Source organism: Passer domesticus, chromosome 5 (genome assembly GCF_036417665.1).
Source record: "Passer domesticus isolate bPasDom1 chromosome 5, bPasDom1.hap1, whole genome shotgun sequence".
In the NCBI taxonomy this organism is placed as follows: domain Eukaryota; kingdom Metazoa; phylum Chordata; class Aves; order Passeriformes; family Passeridae; genus Passer; species Passer domesticus.
This window is the reverse complement of record NC_087478.1, coordinates 51,897,077-51,912,088: the sequence shown is the minus strand read 5'-3', so window position 1 is coordinate 51,912,088 and position 15,012 is coordinate 51,897,077. Positions and strand designations below refer to the sequence as shown.

Sequence of the window (15,012 nt, the reverse complement as noted above, 5' to 3'; positions counted from 1 at the left end):
ATTTAATCTAATTATGCACTAGACTCTGGAAAATCCTGAGACTTTCCTGTTATGCTGTTTGGCTTTATCCTTCATCGGCTGAAACCTCTGAGCTCACTCTCTCTGTGACACCATGGATGTGGTTCAGCAAAACACTTAAGTATACTCTCAGCCCAAGCACTTTGAGGACTTGCATCCTTGCTTGGCAGCACTTGTAAGCACTTACAGGATTTAAAGACTATACTCAAGTCCCTTCAACTTCATTGAAGCATAAGATCTACTTAAGTATTTTGTTTAATGAAAGTGTAAGTGATTAAAATATCACCAATGCAAATGTATTTTTCTCTGGTTTGCACTGCTCACTTCTTTTTCAAGTAGCCCAGCTTATCAGACCTATTTGTTTGCACTCACTTTAAATGCAGAGCTCTGTATGTGGGAACTGTACAATTAATTTCTCCAATCTGTTTGATTTTCCCTGCAGATGTAGGGTTCCCAGCTTTTTTGGGAAGTGCTGTGCTGCAAAGTATTTAGCACCATGCTGAAGTCAGAGCAGAGCTACAAGCCAGTTTCACTGCACGTGACAGAAGCAGATGAGCAAGGTAAGCTCTGTTTCAGCCCTCTTAGGCAAGATTTGTGCATCTTTGACTCTAATCTTGCAAGGAAATAATCTTCATCCTCTCAAATATATCCTTGAAGTTGGTGGAAGCAGTTGATGCATAGAAAGCTTGCAAGGACTGATCCTTATTTAAGCCAAGCGAAGAGAAAATAGTGCAAACCCAATTTGAAGATCATGTGCATCTGCCTCTGGAGTTGGTGCCAATTCAGCTTCAGTAGGCACAGTGCTAAGGGCAGGGCTAGACCCTTTGCTGTCTGTGCCATCCACAAAAACCAGCAGAAAGATTGCTTTTCCCACATTATCGTGGCATGATATAAATGAGCTCAGGCAAGACTGTCTATAAACCCTCTTCTCTGCAGTTTCTTTTATAAGGCTGGGTAATCATATAGGAATTACCTCTCAGCCTGATTTTTCAATGGCTCCTGAAAAACACAAGGAATGTATCTGACTCCATCAGAAAGCAAGATTTGTATTGTACAACTGTTGTGTTACATCCACGAGAAGAGCCTATGTGTCAACCAATCTCCCACTAGTCCTTCCCTTTAGCAGAGGAGACCATCCTAATTTCTCTCTGACAAAAAGATACAGCTTAATTCCTAAAGCTGCAGGATGACATGCCAGCTGCTGGGAAATTCTGCATCTGTGATAAAGCAGGAGGAATTTTGGCACTGGACTGTGCCCCACAGGAGATCAGTTCTGCTTGGCAGCTTGGCCAGAGAGGGTTTTCAAGTGGGATCTTTTCTCAGGACATACTTAAGGGAAAAGCTATCTTAGAGGAGGTAAATGCGAGTAGTAAAACTGTACCAGGTTCAATAAACTATGTTGACACAGACATTGATCTCAGCACCAAAATGAAAAGAAGATTAATCTAGCTTTGGTGATGCTAATGCACTGGGGAATCAATTAGTACAAAGGAACTGGAGAAACCCCTAAAAACTGTCACTATACAGAATTCTAGTCAGAAGGTTCTTTTCTAAAAGACCAAAACACCCAGGAAACCAGCAGCTTTTAAACAGAGAGAAGCACACATACAGAGGTCAGCCAGAGAAAGAAATACTGCTTTTTCTCTTAGCTTTGAAGAGTTTTACCCTTGAACAGAGCTGGTAACCAATAGCAAACAGCATCTGTAAGAGGAAGAGTAGCTAAGCACAGGACAGGCCTCGAGGACACACAATTTTATAACCATCATCTTAAATAGGATATTTTAAATTTGATTTAATCTCAGGCATCTTGAGTAATTTATCTGAACCATCCATATGAAGTGTTTTTATGGTCTGTGATCCTTTCATAATCAGGAGAGAGGATGATTGAGCTCACTTGTTCTTCATGTGCAGACAAAGGTGATGGTCAAGGGCATCACATCAGAGAAAGGACTTAAGCCCTGTCAGTTGGGACAGGGATGTTTCCTTGTTTTACATTCTTCACAACAACTCTTGATACTACTCTTCCTTTGATTTTTTTTTTCTGTTTGGTTTTGAAGATGCTTTTTTCCTGCCTGAGACTATATAACCATTATTTTTTAATGTTTACTTTTCAGCCAGTGGTGGGGCAGGAGGTGGAAGTCCTCAGACAGCACTGCCACAGAGTGGATAAGCTGTCCTTTCCCTGCTCCCCTCAGGGAGAGCGGGAGAGTGGCAGGGCCTGACGCCTGGCTTCCTCTCCATCCTGTCTACCCTGCCACTGACCCCCAGGGCCACCAATCACATAAAAACCTGCTTTCAGAACTGCCTGACACCTGCAAGTCTCCAGCAGGAGCTGCCAGTTTGACACTGGCAGGTCAGACATGAGGCCTGCAGCAGTGGTCGGCTCCAGCCTGCTGGGGTTGGCACTGTGGTGTACCAGGTAAAACCCTGAGTATCCTTCCTCCTTTCACGAGGAGAAAAAAGAGACAACATGGGGTCCCAAGGCAAGTGCTGAAATGCCTGTGGAGCAGTGGCACAGCCCTGTGTGGTGACAGGACACCCTGACAATGGCTCCCGCCAGCCCAGCCCAGTCCTTCTGGGCCAGCCTCAGCAAGGGCCCTCCGAGGTGCCACGAAACCCCCGGGCCCACCTCGTCCTTCCACCCACCCGCTGCCAGGTAAGGCCCCCGGGGCTGAGCTTTGCAGCTCAGGAACTTCCACCACAGGTGGCCATGGGCTCTCCAGGGCAAGCAGAGACACCCAGGGCTAGCCAGGACCCTCGCCACTGGCAGAGGTGCCCCTGGGCAGGGCACTGTGAGTCCCTCATGGCATGCGGTGGCTCTGAGCAGCCGTCGGTCATCAGCGCCGAGGCAGAGTACCTTATTTAACCCTGATGAGGGAAACACCAGCTCTTTCCCCTCTCAGCGTTTGTTTTCAGTGGCTAATCCAGGAAACACACGTCCTTTCTATTTACTTAGAAAAGAATGAGTAAGAACCACGTTTCTTCCCGGTTCTTTCCCCCTCTCCGGCCCTCTCCTCACTCCCCTCCCCACTTTGCTATTAAAATGGCAACCTCTGTGCTGCAGACATCGCCGGGCTGCTGGAGCACTTAAGCAGTGCCCTGTGAGCTGCAGCCATTTACTACGTGCGATTGTTTCTGCGCGACCTAATAATTCCACCATTGTTATTACAACACTGTGCACTAATACAAATGAGCTTGTAAATAGGAGTCCAACTAAAATAAAACCATTATAATCACAGCCCAGGCTGTAAATCACAGGCTAGTGTATTCTGCTGTGGTTTGACCCTGAGCCAGGCAATAGTCAAATAATCAAACTGCAGATGTTGGGATAGCAAATCTGCTTAAATTTAAACAGTGGCAAAGATCCAAACAACGGGGGGGAGAAAAGAGTCCTTTTCACAATATAGGAATTTCCCCCCCACCACCCTTCTTGTTAACTGGGTCTATAATGTAACCGGACATGTTACCGATAATAGCCGTGCTCCTGGGCAGCTTGTGCAGCCAGTCCTGGCTCGCAGGAGCGATGCTCTGCAGGGCATCTACAGAGTGACTGATAATTAGCACTGTCTGCCAGGCCTGCAGGGACATCCCTCCCGACAGTCCAATGGCCACTGCCAATGGTGAGATCAAGCCCTCCAAGCCTTCCCAGCGGAGAAGCCCAGGGGTACAAATAATGTTCTGTACCATGAACTGCGTTAGAGTTACCCCAGAAATAAACGATGCAGAGTCATAGATAGACTCCCTCTAATTCCATGAGCTTCTTGGTACAAGTAAATGATCTCCCTGCTCTGTCTCACTCTTAGACATCCCTATTCCCCTATGATAAAACAGCTGCAATCTGGACTCTTGCTTGGGGGTGTTCACGGTGGGCACTTAGCACCCTATGCTGGGCCAAGGGCTCATGTCCCCTGCCTCAAAGCATCCTTGGCCAGGGCACACACAGAGACCTGCCTAGAAGTGCCACGCTGAGGGTCATTTCACTGAGCAAAGCAACATGCAGGGTGTAGCAGGGACACTGTGCTGCAAATGTGGAGCAGCTGGGAAGGAGATCCACATGAGGCTGTCATGCTCTGCCAGCTGTTTCTGTGGCTGTGGGAGGTGCCGTGTGGTTGATTTTCCTCCAAGCCAGAGAGCAGGATCTGTGTCGGTAGTGCTCACAGGCAGTGTGTTTGTCTGGAGAATACAAGAACCTTGGCTGTTGCCCCATGACATTTAAAATGCTGCTATAAGCTTCTTTAAGAAAAGTCCACGGTCATTTGTTTCTCTGACAGCCCAAGCCAAACAAGTTGGATGGGTCCAGTTGCTTACCACATTGTCACATGTGGTCCTAGGACTGTTAAACGTGAGAACCTCCTTGATGTTACTTTAACTTACTAGGAAGGAATGTTTTTATGCTCCTTTTTTTTTAATGTAATATTTAAGCTGCTACCAAGCAACAAGTCATAAGAACAATCAATCACACAAACAGGATGCCATGAAAACACATCTTTTAAGCAAGTAGCTCAAGAACTCATTCGGGGGATAAAATAGTGATCTCTCCAGGGAAAAATTAGCAAAATGAGCTCGCCAGTCTTGGATGAAGACTGGACAGGACACAAACCAGCCATCCTCGTGAATCTGCTTCTTCTCTGTGGCACTGACACAAGAGCTGTGAATATTAATTTTATTTCCCTAAAACCTTTTGACTAAATTCCACTATTTGCTGTTAAAATGGCTTGAAGGGAACATGAACCAAGCTGGAGGGACCCCAGAAGGAGATTTTAGTTATAAAAAGCTCATTCACTTTTTTGGAACATTTTCCTTAGAAATTGAGAAACCAACTTGGATGAAAGTTCTCTTTCCTCCTTTTTTCCTCTATTATTGGTTCTTTTTAAGGGACAGTCTATCTCCTCAAAGTGGCAAACCTTTCTTGGCCTCGGTCTTCTCCTGGAGGGAATACAATGTTAGAAGCAGAAAAATGTGCCACTCCAAGGACGTACTGCAAAATTAACACCTTGGCGTGCACTCCTTGAAAAGTCATTCTGCTGCATCCAAATTTTCACAGGTTTTCCTGCTCCATTTGTCAAGGGCAGCATTTTTTAAAAGTGCTATTTTTTTAGCCTTTGATTTACAGTAAGCCCATTGCTCAGAGGAAGCCTGTAGAAAGAGACCAGCTTCCTTTGATGCATTCCTAAGTGTCTTGGTGAGAGGAATTGTTCTGGTGTGTGAATCAACTTTGCTTCCTCTGCCTGTCAGAAAAACAGTGCAGCCTTGTACTGCTGATATATGCCACGCTGCACGGGATGTGGTTGATCTCCTCTGCTGCTGCTGCTCTGCAGATATCTGTTTCACAATGTGAGCAGTAACCAGATTAAAATCAATGCTGGAGGTTGTTGTGAACATTAAATAAACTCCAACATTGTACCATAATTCCTCATGAATGATTAGATCATCCTGCTGGGAGTGCTACCATTATACATAAGGCAAATGTCACTGGGTGCCTCATAAATTTAGTATACAAGTACTAAACGTATTAGGTCTGATTCACTGCTGCCTAGCTTCAGTTTATCCTAGTATGAGGCAGAGGAGTTACTTCGGTATAAATGTGCAGTGAAACACTGGTTCCCTTCTCATTTTAAGGGCTCAGCTGTTTCCACTGACTTTCATAACACCAATGCTAAGTAGATTTACAGTTGCTCCACTCCAGCTATGTTAAGTTTCAGCTCTGGTAGATCATGCAGGGGATCCAGTCCTGGGGAAAAATATAGGCTGGTATCTCTGGCATAGAAATGCAACCCGTAATAGTGAAGGCAGGTATGGATTGCAAAAAAATAATGTGCTATGGAGCTGGGCTGACAAAATCAAATTAGCTGATTTGGAAGACAAAAACATTCAAAGCAGATTGGCTTTTGACACAGGATAGCTGCTCAAGTGCAAATCCAGCACAGAGCTTATTTTGAACAAGAGCTACATACATGATTGTCTCCAATTCCATGGCACTCCAATGAGAGCACTCCTATGAGGTGCACTGAAACTTTCCTGGGGATGGGGAAGGTTGGCACGACAGCATTTCAGTGTGTTCCACTGCTCCCATTCCAAATATGGTGACTTTTCTCTTGATGTTTCAATTTTTTCCATAAAAAGAGTAATTTCCCTCCAAAAGAATTTCCCTCCATCTACTGTTTGGCAGGGAGAAAATAAAAGTCTCGTGCCTCAAAAACGTTGTTGGGAAAATCTTTACAATCATATGCTATTGACAACAGCAGCAATAATGGAGAGAATGTGGCCTGTGAAACTCCCTGGTCCCTGACTTTCTCACTGAAGGATTATTCCCTGCAATCCCCCTCAGTGCATGTTGTCCAAGGCATTTTTTTTAATGAGGTGTTGACTAATTCCCTCGGGAAATTTTTCTGCAGTCTGACAGGTCTCATTGTTAGCATTCTACCCAGCCTAAATTTTGCTTTTCCAGACTTTGTCTCAAACTATTTCCCTCTTTCCTTGGTGTATTATGCATCTTTCAAATATTTGTAGGCAGTTATCATATCCCCTTTTTTAGCTGTCTGTCAGCCAAGTTAAACATAATTAGCTTTTTTAATCTTCCTCCATAAATCCAGCTTGCTTTCTTGAAACCCAGTCCCCTTCTCCTACTTACGTGTCCTTTTGGTATGATGAAGCTACATATTTTGTGGTTACTTTTCACACACTATCACTGATACTAGAAGGAAGAGGCATCAGAAAATCAGACAGTAGGTCAGGGATGGTTTCTAGTACAGGTCATTTTTTTTGCTTTTTGTAACACAGACTTAGCTCCACTGTCAAATAATGGAGGGTTTCCTTTGAATTTTTATATCAGTCAATAGTCACAAAAATCAAACACTGTAGAGTACTTTCCAAGCAAATTGCTGTAAGAGGTTAATTAGGAATTTTGTGCATATTCTATGGGCAGACTGGGAACAGTAGAACACTGATGGAAAATGAAGTTAATTGTCATGACAATGTGTTAACAGATGTGGAAAAAATTAGTTTTTTTCCAAAAACAATTAGAAAATATTATCGAGGAATTTGAAGGGGGGGAGTGTTGTTTGTTTGGCACTAGTGAAACAAGTGTTCCAATGTCCCAGCACACATTCCCTGAGCATTTGCTACAGAATGCCAAAACCCCATTTTTCAGATCTATGTAAACAACAGGGAAACATTTCCCATCATATGCATCCCACAGGACTGTATGGAAGCTTAACCAGAGCATTGTTCTGCACTTTCTGATTCTGGACACAGGCAGTTTCTATTTACTCATTCAGTTATTATTTATACATACATACATACATATATATATATATATGTATGTGTGTGTATGTATATGCGTATATATATGTGTATGTATGTATGTATGTATATATGTAACCTTTGGGAAGAAAGAGATGGGATTAAATACACCCAGCAAATATTAACTGAGATCAAAAGACTTCAGGGACTTAATAGTACTTTAATTTCAGCTAGGCTTCAGAGGTACACTATCAAAATACTGAAGAAATTCCTCCATATGGAGATTTTAAAGGTGAACTGCTTCCAGGTCTTGGTTTGCTCACTTCTCAAAATGACTCTGAAAACCTCAGCTTCATGTATTAGTAATAAATGACTGAAACAATTTCCCAAGGAATGCGATTGATTCTTCATCCACTGGAATGCTTGTACCAAGGCTGGTTATTTTTTAAAAGATAAGTTGTAATTTAAACAGACACAGGTAGTACCTGGTAAATCTGTACAACTTCTGTTTAGCAAAATGAACAGATTAGAATATAATCCTTTGTCTGCCACTAAGCACATACTAACACCTCCTTCTTTGGATGTATGCACGTAGATTTGTAGATTTTCACTTCGGCTCCCTCAAATACCATAGCTATGACAAAAACGTGTAAAGAGGCATCCTACTTGTCAAAATGCCTTCAGGGAAATTAGCAACTGAAGCAGGAAAATCCCTGCTGGAAGAAAATCCCCTGAAGCATGGATAGAAGCATGCTCAAATGTAGGCCTCCTTCAATATTAATATCCTTCCTGAGGGCAGATGTCTTTGTTCTTCAGGCCTGTTATGTACAAATTCTCAAGTCTCCTCTAAATACAACTGCAGAATGACTGATTCACATGGCTGCTTGAAATTTTTGGTAGTTTGAAATTTATATTAAGGGCTCTAATTATAAATTGAAGGGAAGCTGGGAAAAAATTTCTTTTTTTCAGTGTCTTATAGTATTTTCACAATTTTTCCTATGAAAATGTGTCTGTATCCAAAATCACTGAGACAGCGATTGTGTAATGTAGGTCTCCAGTTTCTCTGGTTTAGCTCACAGTAAATTCATAAGGAATTCAAGTGTGGAAAACCTGAGAGAAAGATCCAAGTCCGAGCAAATGAAAATTAAAAAAGAGGGAGCTGCTTTTGTTGTAACAATAGCTCAGAATTTCCTGAACTGCAGATTTTGCTCACTGACAGAAGCCAAAATCCTTGCTGATTTTCATTTCTTTTGCTGATGATGGTACTTTTGCAAGATCTCCCCACAGTCATCCTGAAAGTGGAACAAAAGGCCTGAAAGCCACCATGAGACATCTGACATGAGTAATCGTGACATCAGTGATCAGAGTTGTGCTCAGCGAAGGACTGTGAGATACATGCACATAAAAGTGGCATAGCTGTGTACACAATGTACTGCAGCGAGCCCCATACAGCAGTGATCAAACAGCACGGGAGATGCAGCCTGCAGTTTGATTTTCTAGTTCATATTTTTAAAATAAAAATAGCATCACTGGTTTTTACCTATAGGAAAAAACCTGGATGAGCAACCAGGAGCAGACACTCAACCGAGTGAAGTCCACCTGGATGGAGCTGTGAACTCTGCAGGTTAGTGCAGGTCTGAGGCACAAGAAGTGACTCTTTTTTCACAGAAAGCAGGATAGATTTTGTTCAGCCTGACGGAGATTCCCAGCACTCTGCTAACTGCTCCAGTCTCCCCTGCCACTCCTTCCCTCCTGAGCTTGGTTATCTACTTATAAAGCAAATTGCCTGTGCCAGCAGAAGGTGTGAATTAGCCTTGTCTGAAGGGAGGGAACTACGGGGTGGGATGACCAGTTTAGAATCAGTTTCTGATGTTTTCTCTGCAAATCCACAAATGAAATTAGCTTGAACAAACTGGAGGAAAACACATGGTCCAGGCACCCTGGCCCTTGAGTAATAATGAGCAACAGCAGGCTATGCTTCAAGGGGAAAAAACCCAAAACAGTGGTAAGTGGGTACAAAAACACCCTTCAGGAGATCCCTGAAGTCATTCAGCTCACAGTATGTGTGGTGCAGAGGATATTTGCAAGGGACAACACAACAAGGATCCTGGAGGGTTCCTGGGTGTGATGGCACTTTTGGAGCAGGGTGTGAGTTTGCAGGGAGGCTGCTCCCAATGTGCCCAGCCTGTGCCAGTGCTAGAAGTGCTACACAGCCCATGGGGTGTCAGGGAAACCCCGTGCGGAAAGAGGTGAGGAAAGACTCCTTACAATATCCATTTGCTTTGAGCTCTGACTTTGCCTCTTCTTTCCTTCAAAGACTGTTCACTTTATTCTGGCACTTAAAAATGAATCGAGCAGGTTAAAGGTCAGCTTTATTATTTTTCTTGGGTTAAAGAAGTTTAAGCCATAACCCAGGGAGCCTACCTATGCCATTTGGGAAAGAAAAATCAGCACATTAAAGCCAGTTATTTTAGGTGTCCACTACAGCAGGGAAGATATTATGGGCTACAAAATCAAATATAATAGTGACCCTGGATGTACTGGAATAGCCTCTTCAGTTTTTGTCTCCATTCTAAGCTTGCTGATTTAATTTCTTCAGAATCCATAATTATATAAAAGAAAATCAGGGTTATCATTATTATCTTGCCAAAATGTTCATTCCTTATGCAATAACTCCTATAATGATTCTACCAGAAACGGGGAAATACTCTTCTGGGTATAGGATAGGCTTATGAGGGGCTATCTGTAGAAAAAGAAAAATAACATCTCTAGGAGTTTTGCCAGTAACTTGAACAACAGTAGAGCTAGGCTTATGCTGACTGTTTTAGAAAATTCCATGTTTGATTTGTTAATGACCATTTGTATGACAGAGAACTGCAAGCCATTTATCTTCAGAAATAAATACTCAAAATAGAAGAAGAAAACAGGACATAGCCAGGCAAGCTGTGGTTTGTACCAAAGCTTCATATTTGCAGAAAGACAGATATATAATATTGCTCAGTTTTTTCAGGAAAACCACTACTGAAGCATTTTTGCCAACCTTTTTGAGTTCATGTCAAAAAATAGTACTGAAAAGTGACCTTTGGGGATTTTCCTGGGTAGCATTTCACTGTCAGATAGAAAGCCATGGCCCTGAGTCAGCAAGGAACAGGCAGACCTACCTTTAAACATGTGAAAGTTATTTATAGGAGTAATTTAGTGAATCAGGGTTCATATGAGAGAAATAACTGGGAAAATTTCATAGAAAAGACTAAAATAAAGGAAATCCTGACACTGTTACATTTGAAATGTAACATGGACCCTCTCCCTACCCTCCTTTTAAAATTAATGCATTAGTTACAGCAAAACTCTTCCTAATAAAAGTGCTGGAAGATGGATTTAACATGGTTGCTTACCAACATGGTGGTACATTCACATAATGGTGGAGTATGAAATGCAAGCAAAGCCTCCAGATATCAATAGAGAACAGATTAATGGAGACCTTTCCTCTGCAACAGCTAGCTGAACTCATAGTTTCCTAAATGCTGACAGGCACCACTCAAAGAAGCAGCCTCCAAGACCTGCAAGGCAGAAGAGTGCCTACATTAGCTGTGTCCTCATAGGAACCACTCATTCTCTAAAAATCAAACCTCCCCAGGGTGCCTCAAGTGGGACACTGAGGAATCGTGATAGCTAAAGCTTTTCTAAAACCTCTAGCCTGAAGCTACAATGAATTAGTCCAACACAAAAAGAGATATTTCTAACAAAACCTTGTCCATTCTGATGAAAGACAGTATTTGTAATCACTGGTAAGAAGACCACATTCGTTTATTTTTTCTAGTTCTTCCTCACCCCTCAAAACAAGCTGAAATGACCTTTCAACAACAGTTTGTTTCTTCTTGGCTTGATCTGAACAAAGGCTTTCTATTCTATTCACATGCATGTGAAGGAGAGTATGGATGCTTTAGTGGTGAAACACCAAATCTCTCCTTTGAGCTTTGCAGGCTTTCTACTGTCCTCTCAAAAACCAGTCAACCAAGTGTTTGTGTGTGCTGAGGACTGTATATACCAGGGCAGGGGGCTAAATTAATTTACAGCCTTCTGATGCTTCCAACACACTTTCATTCAGTGGGCACTTAGTCAGTATAGCCTCACAGTATTTCTGGGAATTTGGCACTAGACATGGGACATTCATGCAGGCAGTGTGGACAAGCTTTGACTGGTCAAAACTGATGCCGCTTTTGTTCCATTCCTCAAACTAACTTGAGCTTAGTTTATATAACTGGAGGACCTTGCTTCAGCTTTCGACCGAGGTTTAAAGGGAGAAGGCAGCTAAACTAATGCAGGAATTCCTGTCTCAGTAGTACCAACTTTGGCAGAAGAAAAGCCAGATAACTTTGTGGTGGAACAGCACAGCTTTAATGAAGGTTTAATGAGTGTGTTGACAAAAAAGGGCTTTTCTGCTGTTTGAAGCAATCAGGTTTGCTCTCAACAAGTGTATTTTCTGAAATATTTTTAGAGATGCCCTCTGTGGCTGGGGTGCTTTTGCAGGTGTTTGGGAGCGTGTTGATGTCAGAGGGGAAAATATGCAAATCTTCCTTTGTTTGCATGGCAGAACTTCAACAAAAGCTGTCCCTGACAGCCCCCTTAAAGCGCATTGAGGGCTCAGATCTCTCTCTCGCGCTAAAGTTGCCTTTGTCCCAGGGCCCGCCCTCAGCACGTCAGCCAGCAGGGTCCCATTCTCAGTGCAACTCTGATCCCACTGCAAATGGTGCCAAGGGACAAATCTGCATCTCTTGTGAGCAAACCTAACTATTTGTACTTGCCCAGGGAAAAGAAATAAGAGAGGATCCAGTAAATCTGCCCCCATTTCAGCTGGGAACAGTAGGAGGAAATTAATTTATTCACTCATATCCAGTGCAAGAGAAGATTGTCCCTCTATTTTCTCACCAAGATAAATGTTGCCCTTACTCTGCCATGTTTTCTGTGATGATCAATAGTTTCATTTGTTCCAGAGTTACCTGCCTAAGTCATTGCTAGATCAGGATAATAATTGGGAACTTTTCAGAAAACAACATTCTGGCTGTAGTAAAAAAGCAACTGCAGTTACTTCTTCATAGGCTAGGTGATGTTGTTCACGTGCAACTCATCTGGGCTTTTTGTGACTTCTCTATTAATGTCAAAAGAGGACAATTTCCATGCCCACCCAGACTAGTCTGGTGGGATACCCTGGGATAAGACCACACCAGAAACTTGACCAAAGTGTCATTCCCCTTTGAAAAGGACAGATTTATTGAACTGTAACACTCAGGTTCTGGGCTGTTGAAAGCTTTGCAAGTGTCTTGTTTTTCCAAGGGGCTGGAGCTTCCTGTCTTCTATGCAGTACTCACAGTCATACACTCCTGAGAAATTAAAAACATTTTGGTTTCCTAAAAAATCACTGTTGATGATAAAATTCCTATTCAGCTGAAGAATTGTAAATTTCCCCAAAAGTTTACAATGCCCTGGTGTGTCAGTATTTTGGAAGACCCCAAACAGTTAAGGAAAAGCTCAAGATTTCAGAGTATCTCTGTTTTGAAATGTCCAGCCTGAGGTCCAGTAAACCTTATCCTTTTAAGCACATGGGACCACATCTCAGGCTGAAGTCACAAAGAGCAGATGGTGGCCATCAGTTTCAAAAGTTCAGATGTAGGCAGCTGAAATTGGCTTCTCAGAAACAAGTATTTCTAACACTACTTCTGAAAATACAGAATTCCTCATATGGAGAGATCAAAACGTAAGCACATGGGGCTGAAAGCCATTCCCACTCAATCCAGTCACAGTTTCACAATGATTGGAATTTGGTTTTTAAGGCTGGATGCTTGTCCAGGTTGGGTCACCATCAGTTTGCACCATCTGGGGATGTAATACTTGTCTGTTACCCATTGCCTCTTTCCACCCTGACACAATTTTGTCCTGGGAATGCAAGGGTCTTAACTACCTTGGGGTTTCTAAGGCCTGGAGCTAACTGAACATTCCTTGTGGCACTGAGTTGTATGGGAATTTAGCAAAGATCTCTTCTCAGGCAGCAGATCCCTTGTCTCAAGAAATCTTTTGATTAAATCGTCAAGCTGTGGGACGTGCAGCAAAAGAGAAAACAGAGTTTGAGGGAACATTTAAAGAAATATTTTTGACAATTCCCAGTGCAGCTGGGATGATGACACACACTCTGGTCCTAGCATTCTTGCCTGGCAAGCGAGGACTAGGGCTTTATATGTAAATAAAAATATATTATTTACATATTTTCTAACATCTGTTATGAATTTGTTTTCCCTTTGGTTCTATTTAAAGTATGTCTTGTCCTGTTATCTCTGAGGCTGAAATTTTGAAGGATTTCTTAATAAACTATGTTTACTGCAGAGCTACAAGAAATATTCTCCCTCCTCCACAGCTTTTTTGAGTCCTTCTAGTTATTTCTTCCTCATATTTTAAATGCATTAGCATCTCCCCAGCCTATGAAAGGAGCACAGTTTTCTTAGTGGATTCCTGCTGGGAAGGGTATAATCTCACCACTAACTTCCAGGGATTTATATTGGGTCAGTCTAACCCATTTGTCCTGGCAGCCCAGCTTTATAATTGTCCTGCAGCTTGGTGCCTATTTCAGAGAGCTCCCTACTCTTAGCTCAGGGTTCCATCCACAGTTTCTGCATCCTGGAAGAAAAGCTGCCTGCTGCAAAGGACCAGTGCTGGAGCCACCACTGCAGAGATGGATCTCAGTGACCTCCCAGGCCAAATGATGCCACAGCCAGGTTCAGAGCTGCAGAAGGACCTTGGGAGTAAAGTTCATTCAACACACTGTCCTGACAGGAGATTTATGCAGTCTATGGAGCAAAGCTAAACAGGACAGCAAGCAGGATTTGGACCACATGAGAGAGAGACATGCTTTATTTGTGTTAAGTAAATAGGACAAAGTGAAAAGGGAAAAGGCAAAAAAGAAAATGTCACGGCGGGTCGATGCCAACATTCCCACATGGTCTCTGAAAGTAAAGGCTTCCGTGCAGGGTGCTCATTGTGTGTCACATTGGGCATTGATTTTCAGAGGTGCTCTGTGTCAAAAAAACCTGAGTTCACACTAGCAGTCAAGATGCTTTGCTGAATGAAGAAGTTGGGTGATGTCCTGACCCAGCAGTGCACCTATAGCCAGCACCCACAGCTGATTTCCTTATTTTGACAGCAGTCACCTATCTAACTCCTTTGTGGCCCTGGGCCTGGTGCAATAGTCAGTGTGAATTTGAGCTGGGATGAGGAGACTTCTGGAGATTTGTAGAATTGTCTTGTAAAATGCTTTTCCAATGAACAATTAAGCATAAGTGCAAATAAACATAATTTCCTTTAAAATTCAGGGCTTTGTATGGCCAGATGACATGCAAATCAAAGGGTTTTTCTGCACTGATAAAATTCCAGGAAATATGGAGCAGGGAGTAAGGAATAGAGAGAGATAGCCAGAAACAAAAATGCTCAGATCATCTATCCAAAAAAGTTGCTTCTCCAGCCAAATTACTCAGTCTTTTATGAGAAAGATGGTTTGGCAAGAAGGAAAAAACAGCTCCATCAGACACTTAAAAAAGGCTCCAGTTGAATTCTAAATACCAATAATGGCAGTGGAAACCCAGCTTGTTCTCTGCTGTGGTATAACTTTCAGCTGAAACCCTGAAATGAGTAACCCTCAGACAGGTACCAGAGACCTGGGGCTGATGCTAGCAAACATCAGAGTTTCTATAGGCTCCACAAAAG

The 15,012-nt window shown here is 42.7% G+C and overlaps 1 long non-coding RNA gene across 1 annotated transcript; it reads left to right on the top strand.

The window, feature by feature from the left end:
- Positions 1-2,627: 2,627 nt before the first annotated feature.
- On the top strand, positions 2,628-14,620 carry LOC135300716 (uncharacterized). Its single transcript, XR_010362491.1, has 2 exons — positions 2,628-2,674; positions 8,807-14,620. It is a non-coding gene; the product is annotated as an uncharacterized LOC135300716 (long non-coding RNA).
- The last annotated feature ends 392 nt before the right edge of the window (positions 14,621-15,012 follow it).